This window comes from Amyelois transitella, chromosome 20, assembly GCF_032362555.1.
Source record: "Amyelois transitella isolate CPQ chromosome 20, ilAmyTran1.1, whole genome shotgun sequence".
Taxonomy (NCBI): domain Eukaryota; kingdom Metazoa; phylum Arthropoda; class Insecta; order Lepidoptera; family Pyralidae; genus Amyelois; species Amyelois transitella.
The window spans coordinates 6,320,216-6,332,971 of record NC_083523.1 but is presented as its reverse complement, the minus strand read 5'-3'; the positions used below and the strand labels follow the sequence as shown (position 1 = coordinate 6,332,971).

Genomic DNA, 12,756 nt, shown 5'->3' with positions numbered 1-12,756 from the left:
GAGGAAACCTACACAATTGGACAACTGGATATGTAAACAAGATCCAATATGGATTTAGATCCCGGCAATGGTTGCGCAGTTCAGACGAGAGTCGCTCAGTGTTTACCTGATTTATTCAATTGAGGACTATGGCTATAGGGGCGCCCCAGGCTTCTTTCCAGAGTTGCGAATGCAATCGGGACCACGACAGAAGGATAATGATGATCGTGCCTATTATTGGTGTCAGTGTATGAATTTTCTCTAGTATGCTCTATTTATAGAAATGGAAAAATACGCTAGCCCTGTACGCTAGAATGATGGCATTGTGTGGAAGGCGGTAATAATTCGATTGGATTGTCACGGCTTCTGCAATTTATTATTAATGGGTCGATCGACCATAATTTATTGTAAACTTTAAAGACTGTTGTTAGTCGTAAATACAATAAATACTTTACATTTTGTTAAATAATATGCAAACAAGGATTCACAATAGGGTTTCACTCCACGATAGAAGTCATAACACGATTAAGGTTTTGACATACAGGAAAATATAAATATATCACGTCACGTCCTATTCTAAGAAGACAGAGCCAATAGACTCGCTAAGATTGAAGGGCCACTTTCAGCTGGATGGCTTAATGATGGAATTAAAATTCAGATAGCGACAGTTCAGCAATCATGGCTGAGTTTAGTCAAGCTTTTGACACTACTCGAAAATATAAAAGTAACACCTAGCTTTGTGAGAAGCGAGTCAAAGCGAAACGTCGGAAGTTCACAAAGACAGACATACAATAAATTAAATAATTGTCGACGTATTTACATTTCGAGAAAGTCGCGGAAGTAAGTTCCGATGCTGAATTGCTGATTTGTTACGATCGTTAGCTGTACTTTGTCATTGAGATGGTGAGATAGTGAAATGATCGGTTTGCTATGAGTTTCTGTACGGATATGCGGTAAAACACCAAGGAAGTAAGAAACAGACATTTCTTCGGACTATAGCTAGATTAGGAACCTGATTACCTTGGTAGTACTTTTATATCAAGATATACCCAGTATCGCACAAAAAATTGGTGACTTTCTGGAAAAAGGTCAGATCAAGACTATTTTAAATCTACGAGTATAATGAATGAAGCTAAAGAAGTATTCAAGGATTGTTAGAAATTGTAGTCTCTCTCTTCAGTAAGTGTGATTTTATGTATATAAAAATAACCTAAACAAACTACTACTGTATTTGGTAGTCACTGTTCGTAAATTGTTCCGTTAGTCTAGTCAGCTTTCATTATTTTAAAATTAAATAAAAAATCTATAGGTGATTTGCAGTATGCATTTGACGCTTGGCATCCGCTTGGGTGAGTTTCATCACCTATTAAAATAGAAAAGCGTTTAAAGTGAACTCCTTAAAAGTGTCACAAGCAACCTAGAATTTCTTAAGCTAACATTTAGAGCTAGCATCATGCCCCGGATGTCAGATTAGATACAGGATGATGTAACATAAGTAACAGTCAATGACATAAGCTGAAACAAACTCACTTTCGTGCCATCACATTGTTCACGTCGCAAATCTTTTGTTCCGTTCGGGACAAATCCAAACACTTTCGATTTTGCACATTTGATTAATTACTCTTACAAATATGGTACATGGTTATAAAACATAAATTTCATACTTTATTCCTCTCTTGTTAAGGTTCATAAATTATTCGCAATCAACTTTTAGACGTGTCTTGTGTACGTTCAAATCTTAATGAAGATCTAAGAGCTGATGCAAATTTAGCGATGTCCAAATTTTTTACTTTACAGCTTCGCCATACGGTTGCTTTTGAGTTATTTGTATATTTTTTGTGAAGTTCCGTGTATAGTGGATACAATAAGGCACGTTAAGTCATCGCATTTACAATGATTTTTGCGACTCGCACGAGTTAAATCGTGGCAAAAAGTAAAGAAAGTACGTTGTGAATACCTTTAAAAGTGTAGCTAATTTTACGACGTGTTAGGTAACGATCGCCTTCTTTTAATCGGTTAACGAGATTTTAAAAGGTTAGGATTATTTTTATACGCAATTTAGTGAGTGCTGGTAATAGTTTCTGTACTGGTAAACGCTGGCAATGTATGCACTTGATTAAAATTAATCCCTTCGGATTATAAAATTTTATGCGTAATATTTTTAATAGGTACACCCAGTTACACTTGTTAACAGTTAAGTATGTATATTTTATAGCAAACGCATTATAATTATATGATAATCAAATGTTTTGTTCGAATTTATTAAGTTTTTTTTTCAAACTTATATTATTGCTATTAAGAATACCTTTTTATTTTGAGCTTTTATGACAGTATTCAAAAACTCATCCATATGAATTTTATTTTGCATTGATATATCCAAAAGAGCTACGTTTTTAATTTATCTTTCACTTTTTTTATACAGATTTAGTTGCACAATCGATTGAATATTAATAAATGCTTGCCTTGTTTCAGGTATGACTCAAGTAGCAAGTTACAAAAAGCGATCACAATCTAATCAGCCATAACCGCCCATCACTTGCAACCTTCGGCCATGTATGTCACCATATTCGCCATTCAATCGAACACGTGTCTGTGCCAATCGGATTATCATAACAAGTCTGATAATCAGTTACAAGCAACTAGTGGTGCCCACCACGCTTAGACAATCCATCTACATATCATCTATATAGATTAGTCTACTAAACCTCACTTGAGTTAGTACAAATCTTAATGATAGAGATCTCCTGTCTCGTATTCTACGGACAACTGGGAACGATAAAGATTCATAGAATCATGTTAAAGGTAACGCAAGTGCAAGAAACAAATCTGATCTAAGACTCGACTAATAATGGCTACTGGCTTAAAGTTTAAGCTGACATGCGCTTGACCGGTTTTTTTGAAGATGACTTATTAACCGGATGCAGGCATTATGGATGAATAGGAAGAGCATAAGCTTCACTAGGGGTAATCAGGTTTAGTTTTAAACTTGATTTTCATCAGCCTCAAGTATGTTGTTAAAATTTTGGCGGTTGAGTGGCATTCTAATGATATTACATAAAGATTCTTAGATCTGAGCATACATAAACATGGTGTTACGGTTTGATGTGTAAGGGTAAATCACAGCATAAAAAAATAACCAGGTAAATGTATCATAATAGTTGTGAAATGTATAAATAATCTGATTGATTCATCAACGCACAACCGCAATACTTATCTACTACTTATCATAGAAAGCGGAACTTTTAAAAGGTATCCTGAGGATCGATTTTTGAGGAGAACCCGTAAGTTGCTTTTGTTCAGTCGCTTGCGCCCGTTCCTGCAGATTATAGATATCAATTTAATTCAAGGGCTTAGCCCCACTTTATATTTCCCAATCAGCATCGAACCATTCCAAAAGATCGCAAAACGAGTGAACGTGGATATTAGCATTTTGTCACAGCAAACAATGAACACATTCGTCTCGCTTACACCATTCATGTGACACCGTAAGATGATTTGGTAATGTTGTGTCGTAAAAGTACTACTTGATAAACTGCCAGTTTATCTGATATGTAAGGGAACCCGATACAGTGAGACAAATAACGATTAAAATGCAAAGAAGCACCCGAATGTTGTGTGTCTTCGAGAAAATTTTATCTGCCTCTTCGTTTACATTTATCATGTAAAATTTCCATTCCGGAGTTTCCTTTTCTCAAAATAAAGGTAAGCGGCTTGGAATATAAAGTACTAACGACGTATTATTTCTTCTATATGTGTATATCGTTGTCTTTGTCATCTTCGTCTTAAAAATTTTCTTTTTTTTTTTCTATTTATTTTTACGCTTAGTCCGCTCCTTGTTACGGTACCGTGATACGTGAAACGTGATATGCGGTTCGTTATCTGTATCACTATTTAGATGATGAGCTTCCATATTATATTGGTTTAATCAAATGAGCGACATGTCAGCGATGTATTTCTGGCTTTTCAGTTTCCAAAAGTAAGGTGCCGGTACTTATGTAGGTTATGTTGGTTGTAGTAGGACCGTAAAAAAACTAGTTGGAATTGTAATGAGACGCAGGTGTGACTCCATTTAGACACTTGTTACAGATCGCATCTAGTTTTCCTGCTTATCCGGCTTTTCTTGTCCTATAACGCAATATATGGCAAGCCGAAACTGTTCTTGTACATCTTTATTGTGTACAAGATTATGTCCTCAACTTCACTCGCTTATATTTCCTGTTCTTGTATGAATGCCAGTAGTTTAGGCTCTAGGTTTGATTAAATTGTTTTTTTTTTGTAATATTTTGCAGTTAAAGTCAATGGAAAGGTTTTAGTAACTAACATTATTGTTATAGTTATTAGTGTTAAAGTCACGCCTCATGCCCGGAGGGGTAGCTAGAAGTAAAGTTCATTTTATAATTTTTTGCTAAATCATGAATAGTTCATTCTGTTCGAGATCGGAATGTAATAGTTAGACATAATCTCCATATTTTCTCATAAAACCCTATTTGAATAACAACTTGCGGCTGATGGTATTAAAGTCTATAAAAAGCTAGAATTCTCGTGGTAGACGATTGGATAACTGGTCCTGCGGTGAAATAGACCTGATTGTATCATTAATACGTAGATACCTTGGCATTTTTACATATTACCACATATTTTCTTGGAGAAACTTCTTTTGAGGACTTGAGCTACATATAGATAGATTAATTATGTTTGGTAATTCCACAATGGATTTAAGTTCTTTTTTGCAGGGGCATTTATTTAATAGTTATTTACATATTGAATTCCTTATGAAAATAAATAAATTCTCATAATGCTTCTCGGTGATCTTGGAAAATCATCAAATCACCATCCCTTATATCTATATATATTTTATATACATATATAGATAATTTGGTGTGTTAGGTCAGTGTTAAGGTCAGCCATACAAGTTAAAAATTAATTATTCTCTGCGGTTTCTTCTCTCCTTTAGAATAGTTGAATAAATATTCAATTACTGTAGTTAATACATTATTGAGGCAGGTAGATGTGGCTATAAAAATGTATTTATGTAAAAAACACCTGCTATAACATTGCAAGGTGCATCTTTGCCTTATTTATAGATACATTGGTACAGCGTTTTTGGAGTAGGTAACTGTTGGGGACAAAAAGGACATATTTTCTGCGCAAGATGCAATACGCAGCTGCCAAATAAAAGTTAATGCTTCAGGTCTTAAACGTCTGAATATTAATTTCATTTTTAAATATTATTCACAAAAAAAGGGACTGCGAAATAAAATCGTTTTATATCTAAAAAATAAGTTAGATGGATAAAATTGTAAGTTGTCAGTTACTCAACTGGTTGTCTATCTACTAACTCTTCTTTCAATAACTCAGTAATTGAATCGACTACGTTTTTCTTAATTTATCTCGTTTTACGAACCAGAGACTATCTATCATTGACCTAGTCAGTGGAAGGAGTATAATAGGTAATCTTTTTTGTATTTTACTAGATTATAGAAATTTCTACAATGTAGAAACACATTACTGATAGTTTAAACAAACTGATGAGGTATGTATAAATAGAAGTAAATATCTTATCGCAATAGTAGACGCTATCAATGCTGAAACATTTTTTATGATTGTTTACTTGTAAGGCCATTACAGAAATGTAACATAACACCTGTTAAATAGTGTGACGGTAAATATAAAAGATAAAAATATTCGGTGGTTTAAAGAAATCGATATGAATTTACCGGCTGAGGGCTTGAGCTGATTATCGGAAATTTTGATAGCTTGTTTGTCAAAAGTATAAATGTTTCTGTGTAGTAAGAAAGAGGTGTTATTCACTATGATATAGAGTTTTCGGAGCCTATATTATTTATAATTAAGTCGATACTCTAAGATTTAAAATAAGTTGACCATGTCACCAAATATTTAAAGAAAGAGATCATTGAACTTCTATTTTATATGTCAAACATCCGCGACGATGTCCGTGGAAGTAAAAGATGCGCAGATAATAATAAGATAAAGATCTTAAATATTCTGGCAAGTAATAAATTCGCGGTCACAGAAATTAGAAACAAAAATCGAGATGTGCCGATTCCGGTGTGGTTTCTGCATTCGGTTACTGATCAATTAGAACAAGCGTGCGAATTGTTCGCCCTAAATACAGTAGAACGGGAAAGATTCGAAATCAAATTCTTAATAATTTAAGTACTTATTAATTCCTTTTTTTGCTCGAGATGCTTTACATCAGAAGCGTTTGTATGATCTAATTTTGATTATCTTATTAGTAAGTTATCTTCAGTATTTGAATCTCTTTTCCATCATTAAGCCATACAGCTGAACGTGGATTTCAGTCCTTTCGAGAAGTTTTCTCTGTCTATCCCGTAACGAGAGAAAGGAGGTAGAGATGTGATTATATGAAGCTACGTAGGTTATCTTAATAGAATCCAATTTCCATTAAAAAACTCTATTTCTTGTTATGTGCCACGTGACAAAGTTTATGAAGGTTATTTCTGTGGCATTCACAATCCGAGTTTCAATCTCGATTTAGAAGCAAAGGAACTTGTTTCTCGCCTTTTTTGTTAGAAGTCCTGCCGATGACTCATTTGATATGAATTTCATCCTAAAAGATTACCCTGCATATAATTTTTCGAAGTCTACAAAAAAGCAAATGTGACCTTGTAAGAAATTGAGATGTTGACAAATCATCTACTTATTCCCTTAAGATGTTAAAACCTTGATATGCGTTAAAAATAATTCTAATTGTAATTCTTTCTTTAAACACAAGTTTATTTTTTTGTTATTCGTCTTTACCTAGGAGATACATAGATTTTGACCTTAGAAGTAATCACCTAAGAATGTTTTCAGAAAAAAATGTTCTTCTTTAATTAGATTATTAAAATTAAGAAAAATACTAACCAGATAAAACTCATTGACATAGTTGATGTAGACAGGAATCGTGCCAAGTTGAAAGATGTAGTCCCTTGTAGCTGGCGGGCAGAGGCCACATCTTTCCACTTGCCACGATTCCTGCATACTTCTTTCGTTTCATCCACATTCATAACTCTCTTCATGCAAGGTCGTCGATTTTGGCTACTCTTAAAATTATAAATTTTTTATAACGTTTAAAGAAATAACGGTCAGCTTCCCGCCAAAACTACAAAATTTCTTGTATTTTCTTTTTTATAAACTAATAATGACAAAACAGACAGATAAATCACACTTAAAAAAAAAATTACATACATACGTATGTATGTATGTAATTTTTTTTTAAGGTCACGTCCATATCCTTTGCGGGGTAGACAGAGCCAACAGTCTTGAAAAGACTGAATGGCCACGTTCAGCTATTTGGCTTAATGATAGAATTGAGATTCAAATAGTGACAGGTTGCTAGCCCAACGCCTAAAAAAGAATGCCAAGTTTGTAAGCCTATCCCTTAGTCGCCTTTTACGACATCCATGAGAAAGAGATGGAGTGGTCCTATTCTTTTTTCTATTGGTGCCAGGAACCACACGGCACAAAAAAAAATTAACTAAAAATTAATCCTCTAAAGAAATTACAAATAAACAGCAAGTGATGAAGTGAGACCTCTCTGCCATGCGCCTACGCATACGCAACGCAGGTCAAGGATTGCGTGGTTTGACATTACTACGAGTTTAAACTAACCTGTCACGACATATGAACATAAAATTAATTATTTGATGGGACTTAAGAAGATAATTCATCTTTGATCTATTGTTGTATGAATCTTTGAGAGATAAATGTAACTTACTAATTGTTTTAATCTAATTTTATCTCGGACGTTTCGAATCATGTTACAATGATCATGATGTCGCCGAGTTGCTCGGATCATTTGTAAACTACAAGTGTGTATAATTTATAAATACGAGTAGTATAATGCAACGAAAAATATCAGTTGTTACTATGATTCATATATGCTAGGCTATGCTGTACAATTACTATAAATTGCTTATATTTTGTTTAATTTTTGTCACAATCAATCTAATTTACTATATTAACTTTATAAAGCTTTTAGGAGCTGTTCTTTTAAACCATTGCTTGATTCACTAATGTCAGTTTTCCTGGTTGATGTCTTATTCAAATTAACATAACTGTTACTGTTCCGTCAATTAACTGGATTAATATGACAAGATTACTGGATTGCCTCCATCAGAACCGTGTCAGGCCGTGTAATGCAACCATGCAATAGAGAGGGCAAACTATAATGTATACATACGTACATATAATCACGTCTTTAGAAGACAGAGCCAAAAATCTCGAAAGGACTAGAAGGCCACGTTCTGCTGTATAGTTATCTTAGGTTATAATGGAATTGAGATTCAAATGTCCTAAAAAGAATTCCAGGTTAATAAACCTTTCCCTATGGTCTCATTTCTTGCTGTTTACCAAGTGCATACATATCGCACATTCTGGGGTTATATATTTTTACATACATACATAAGATCACGGTAGATATACAATAAACAGACACAGGTAGAAATTGTAGTTGTAAATTGTATGTAAACTATCAACAAGCTTGAAACTGAAAATAAAGCCCGAAAGATAAAGTTTCAATGAATTACCGAAAAGTTTCATCAAAGAACAGTCAAATTAGTTACCAATTCTATAACCAAAATCAGAAGATTCCTATAATATTTATAGCATAATAGGATCGGCATTGACCCAGCAGCACGAATGTAGCCTTCGTGAATCGAACCTAGAATAATAAATTCAATGGCATGAGTCTTCATCATCTACTCTAAAATTCTACATCAATATATTATCTTGACAAGTATATCGAGACTAGAAGCAGTAAATGGACTTCAGAATTCTGTAATGCAACTGTAATACTTACCCAGTTAGTGTACTAAATCGATATCTTTGAATAAGACGAGTCAGCATCGATAATTAATGATGTTCCCACGTTTACTGATTGTAGTGATTGTAAATATAGTGATAACGTCGATATTTCACACCTTTGGAGTTATTTAGTACGATGTATTGTAAAATTCTTGTTTTGCTTGCCTCTTTATATATTATGTTTCATTAATAAAATGCGCTTATGCTTTATTTGCTTACTATTATGCCTTATATTGTATTCTTCTTTTAGGCGATGGGCTAGCAACCTGTCAACTATTTGAATCTCAATTCTATCATTAAGCCAAACTGCCAGACGTGACCTCGGTCGTTTCACAGACTATTGTCACTGTCTACCCTGCATGGAATATGGACGTGATTAAATGTATTATGTATTTTAATCAGAAAATGTCTACACGTTCACATTCATCCTAAAATCTTATTCTAACGAATTCACTAATTTCAGAGTATAATTGTCTTGCTCTATATTTCTTAAATGTAATTTAATGATTCCATGCTTTGGTGGTATGAATTCGGAAATAACTTCGTAGTATTAATTAATATTTCCTCCGTAAAGTTATACTTATTTGAGTCCTAATAAATTACTTTGCCACCTTTTAATTTTACAATCTTACCTCAACCAGGCATTTTAAATCTAAAATAAAATTTCAAAGCCTAAAATCTTATAACATTCTATATTTAGATCATAGAAAAACTACAACTTGCTAATACCTTGCCAATGACACTGGCATTAAATTTCATCGCCTTCTATATTTACCACAAATTGTCCAGAACCAGTCTTCCAGCCAGGGTTCTCATGGGTGAGATCCAAAGCCTGTTATCGGCATGGCAAAGTGCATACTAATTACAGGCAGGTATAGCCTGGTCGTCGAGGTAGATGAGGCCATTATTAATCTGTTTTTTTTACCATAGAGTCTTTTGAGAAAACAAGTTTTTTTTTTGTATTCTTCTTGTAGGCGATGTGCTACGAACGTTTCACTATTTGAATTTCTGAAGGTGGCCTTTCAGTCTTTTCACAACTGTTTCTTCTGTATACCCCGCAAGGTATATAGACGTGATTATATGTATGTAAAAATGTTTCCATGTTTCCATTACACCAAATAATTTATGAAGTAATATTACCTCTACCGCACTGTTTTCATTATTTTTTTATTGTAGTCTATACATATTATTCTCTCATATTGAGTTACTTATTTTTTTTTTTCAATTTTGTCGAACGCATAGGTATATTTATCTTATTATTTATAAGATACAGGTTATTTTTAAACCACTCAATTAAAGCAACATTAGCATCGATAGTACCTTTAACGACAATCTCAATATTATTAATGTTTATTTTAGTCCTTTTAAGGTCCTTTGAGCTGGCGAACGCCATAAATACGTGTATTTGTTGTATTTTTCGGTTTATTTTTAAAATTTATTGTTTTGTATTATTTTTCACCTTATGCTTTATGGGTTGAGAGTCACATTTCATTGCATCTCAAACTACATCTTTTTACCTCGTAACTAGTAAGGAATGTTGTTACTTCTTGCCTAAATTTGTCATTTATAACATTTCCAAGGTAAGACGTTTTGTTAGTAGGAATGCACCTTTCTGTGCCATTTGAATCCGCTGTTATTGTATCCGCTTTTGGTTTGAAATTGAGGTTAAGTATCTTAATTTGTGTTTTAATAGCTCATTCAAGTATCATGTGATTAATCTTGTAGGTCTTTCTTAAGTAATAAGGCCTTATATTCAAGAAGAGTTTCTCAGTAATAATTCGTAAGTGATATTTATAAAACCCCTTTCAAATACTGGATTATTATAAAAAGAAACAATATACTATATATACAAACATAGTATAACAGCTTTAATACTGTATATCAGCTATAAATGAGCGTTATCAACATTCTTAACTCTACCTATGATAATGATAGATGAGATTGTTATCAATGCACAGAGAAATCGCTGGCCAGTTACGTTATCGCTTGCATTATCTGAGGAGTAAATATCGGATCCGTATCGGGCAGTCGACGAGGCGTCCATCGTTGCATACGTGAATGTCATTTCTCGAGAGCCTTGCGCAGATGACATGCCCATGTATGCAAGCCTGCAATTTTGTAAGCCTCCCAAGTTGAGAGTCGAGCCACTACTATTGGTGCGGTACTGGGCTACGGCGATTTTGATTCCGTTGGGTAAAAGTTTGAAGTCCACTCGGTTAGATGCGTCGGCTGACTGCGCACCGCGGCGCCTCAGTTCGCTCGCGCCTTCCGCGCGGCTCGCCCGTGTGTTTCTATGTGCTAGACCTTCATCATCAAAACCGACTTTCCGATACGAATTTGGAACGTTTTCGACCGGTAATGTCGGTTTAACTGTCGCTTTTAAACAGCGGCTTCTGGTGACCGCCTAAATTTCGCATTGCGAATTGGACGTGCAATTGCTTCACTCTGTTACGTTAGTGTTAACAGATAACTGTGAAGAAACGTGTGTAGGCTTTCAGTGTTGTGCGCTCAGCAGATTTAGTGCTTTATCTGTGCAGTGGAATTGGAGCATGTGTTTTGTGGAAAGTGCTAATTTTGCTGTTTGGTACGAAACTTGCGATACGTTTCACTGAACTCGAAACAAAAAGTGGTTTTGTGTTTGAGTGCATGTGACTACCGGAGTATTGATACCCATAGCTTTCCCCCTGTCCCACTTGATTAATGGTAAGTCATCTAGTCTATGTGAAACAATGTTTGACAATCGCAATGTTGCGGTCGCCAAAACCATTAATAACTTTAAGTCTCACAACTTGCAGACTAGCCGCTGAATCACTAGGTCGCCGAAGTGGCCGAAAACTGGTTGCATATTTGTTTGTTGCGTTAACAGGCAGCAACAGATCAATAATTCTCAAGGTTTCTCAGTACATAAAGATGTTAAAGAATCCTAGAAATATTCCATTAATGCTAATGACGATGAACTCAGTTTATAAATGTGTAATAAACACAAGAACAAATAGAAACCAAGAAAAATACTTCTTGTGTTTTTCTTGGTTTTCTATTTAATAATCACGACAAATGTCATGGCCACCTTGAACTTCTTAGAGATTTTGATTGAGTAAATATCGTTTATGCTCAAAACACAACCAAACAACGTGACACTAACATTCAAACAAATCGTAGGAAAGAAAGTGGCATTAATAACTTTATTACCGAATGGTCACGCATATCCATCAAGCCAAACCGGAATTTGTAAAACCTAAGAACATTTGAAATTAATTAATACAATCAGAGAATGATTCGACAATTTTGACGTACTGGATTGTGGGTCAAAGCATTTATTAATTGCGAATCGGTGCGAACAAGTGGGAGCGCCATTGTAAGTGAAATAAAGTAGAACTCGTGAATTCCGTTCACTTTTCAAGAAATAACAAATTTTTAAAAGGCAAAATTAAAACAACCTGTATTATAATCTGCTGAATAAACACCTTTGAGTAAAGCATGAGCGAGTCCTACGTAAATCTCATTGCGTTCTTCTCACAGTATAAAATTATTATTATTTTTTTGTATTTATTTATTTGTTTATGTACAAAAAAATTGTTTATATACAGGAGCATTTAACACAGAAATTTAAGAACAAATGTGCTACTTATTTCAATAGAAATTTCTTCTGGTAGACCCGTGAGAGGAGAGATCAGTATAGATCAACCTTCATAAGGAACAATGTTTATAGCTATAAAACTCATAGTTTATGTGTTTGATTGTCTTACATCATTAAAAAATGTCTAAAACAAAGAGCAGTGAACGTTTATAGGGTTTTTCAAAGTTTGCGCAGTTAAATCTTGTGTCATGCTTTTTCTATCGTCTTGTAAGCAATGGCTTATGTAAATAAACTTTTCCACCGTGTTTTGTTTTAAATTGTTTCTCGGCGAAGTGTGGGTTAAATGTGCTTTAGAGAGTTTGACCTAGGCA

At 34.3% G+C, this 12,756-nt stretch overlaps 1 protein-coding gene across 3 annotated transcripts in view; it reads left to right on the top strand.

Annotated features, from left to right (window-relative positions):
- The window catches only part of LOC106131566 (klarsicht protein), a 281,119-nt gene that overhangs the window by 46,035 nt on the left and 222,328 nt on the right, over positions 1-12,756 (top strand). Inside the window, exon 1 of one of the 3 annotated variants that reach the window (XM_013330689.2) lies at positions 11,074-11,511. The exons of the other annotated variants lie outside the window; for them this stretch is intronic. The gene's annotated coding sequence lies outside the window, so the exon portion shown is untranslated. Of the gene's footprint in view, positions 1-11,073; positions 11,512-12,756 lie in introns of those variants that run through there. 3 annotated transcript variants of the gene reach the window in all.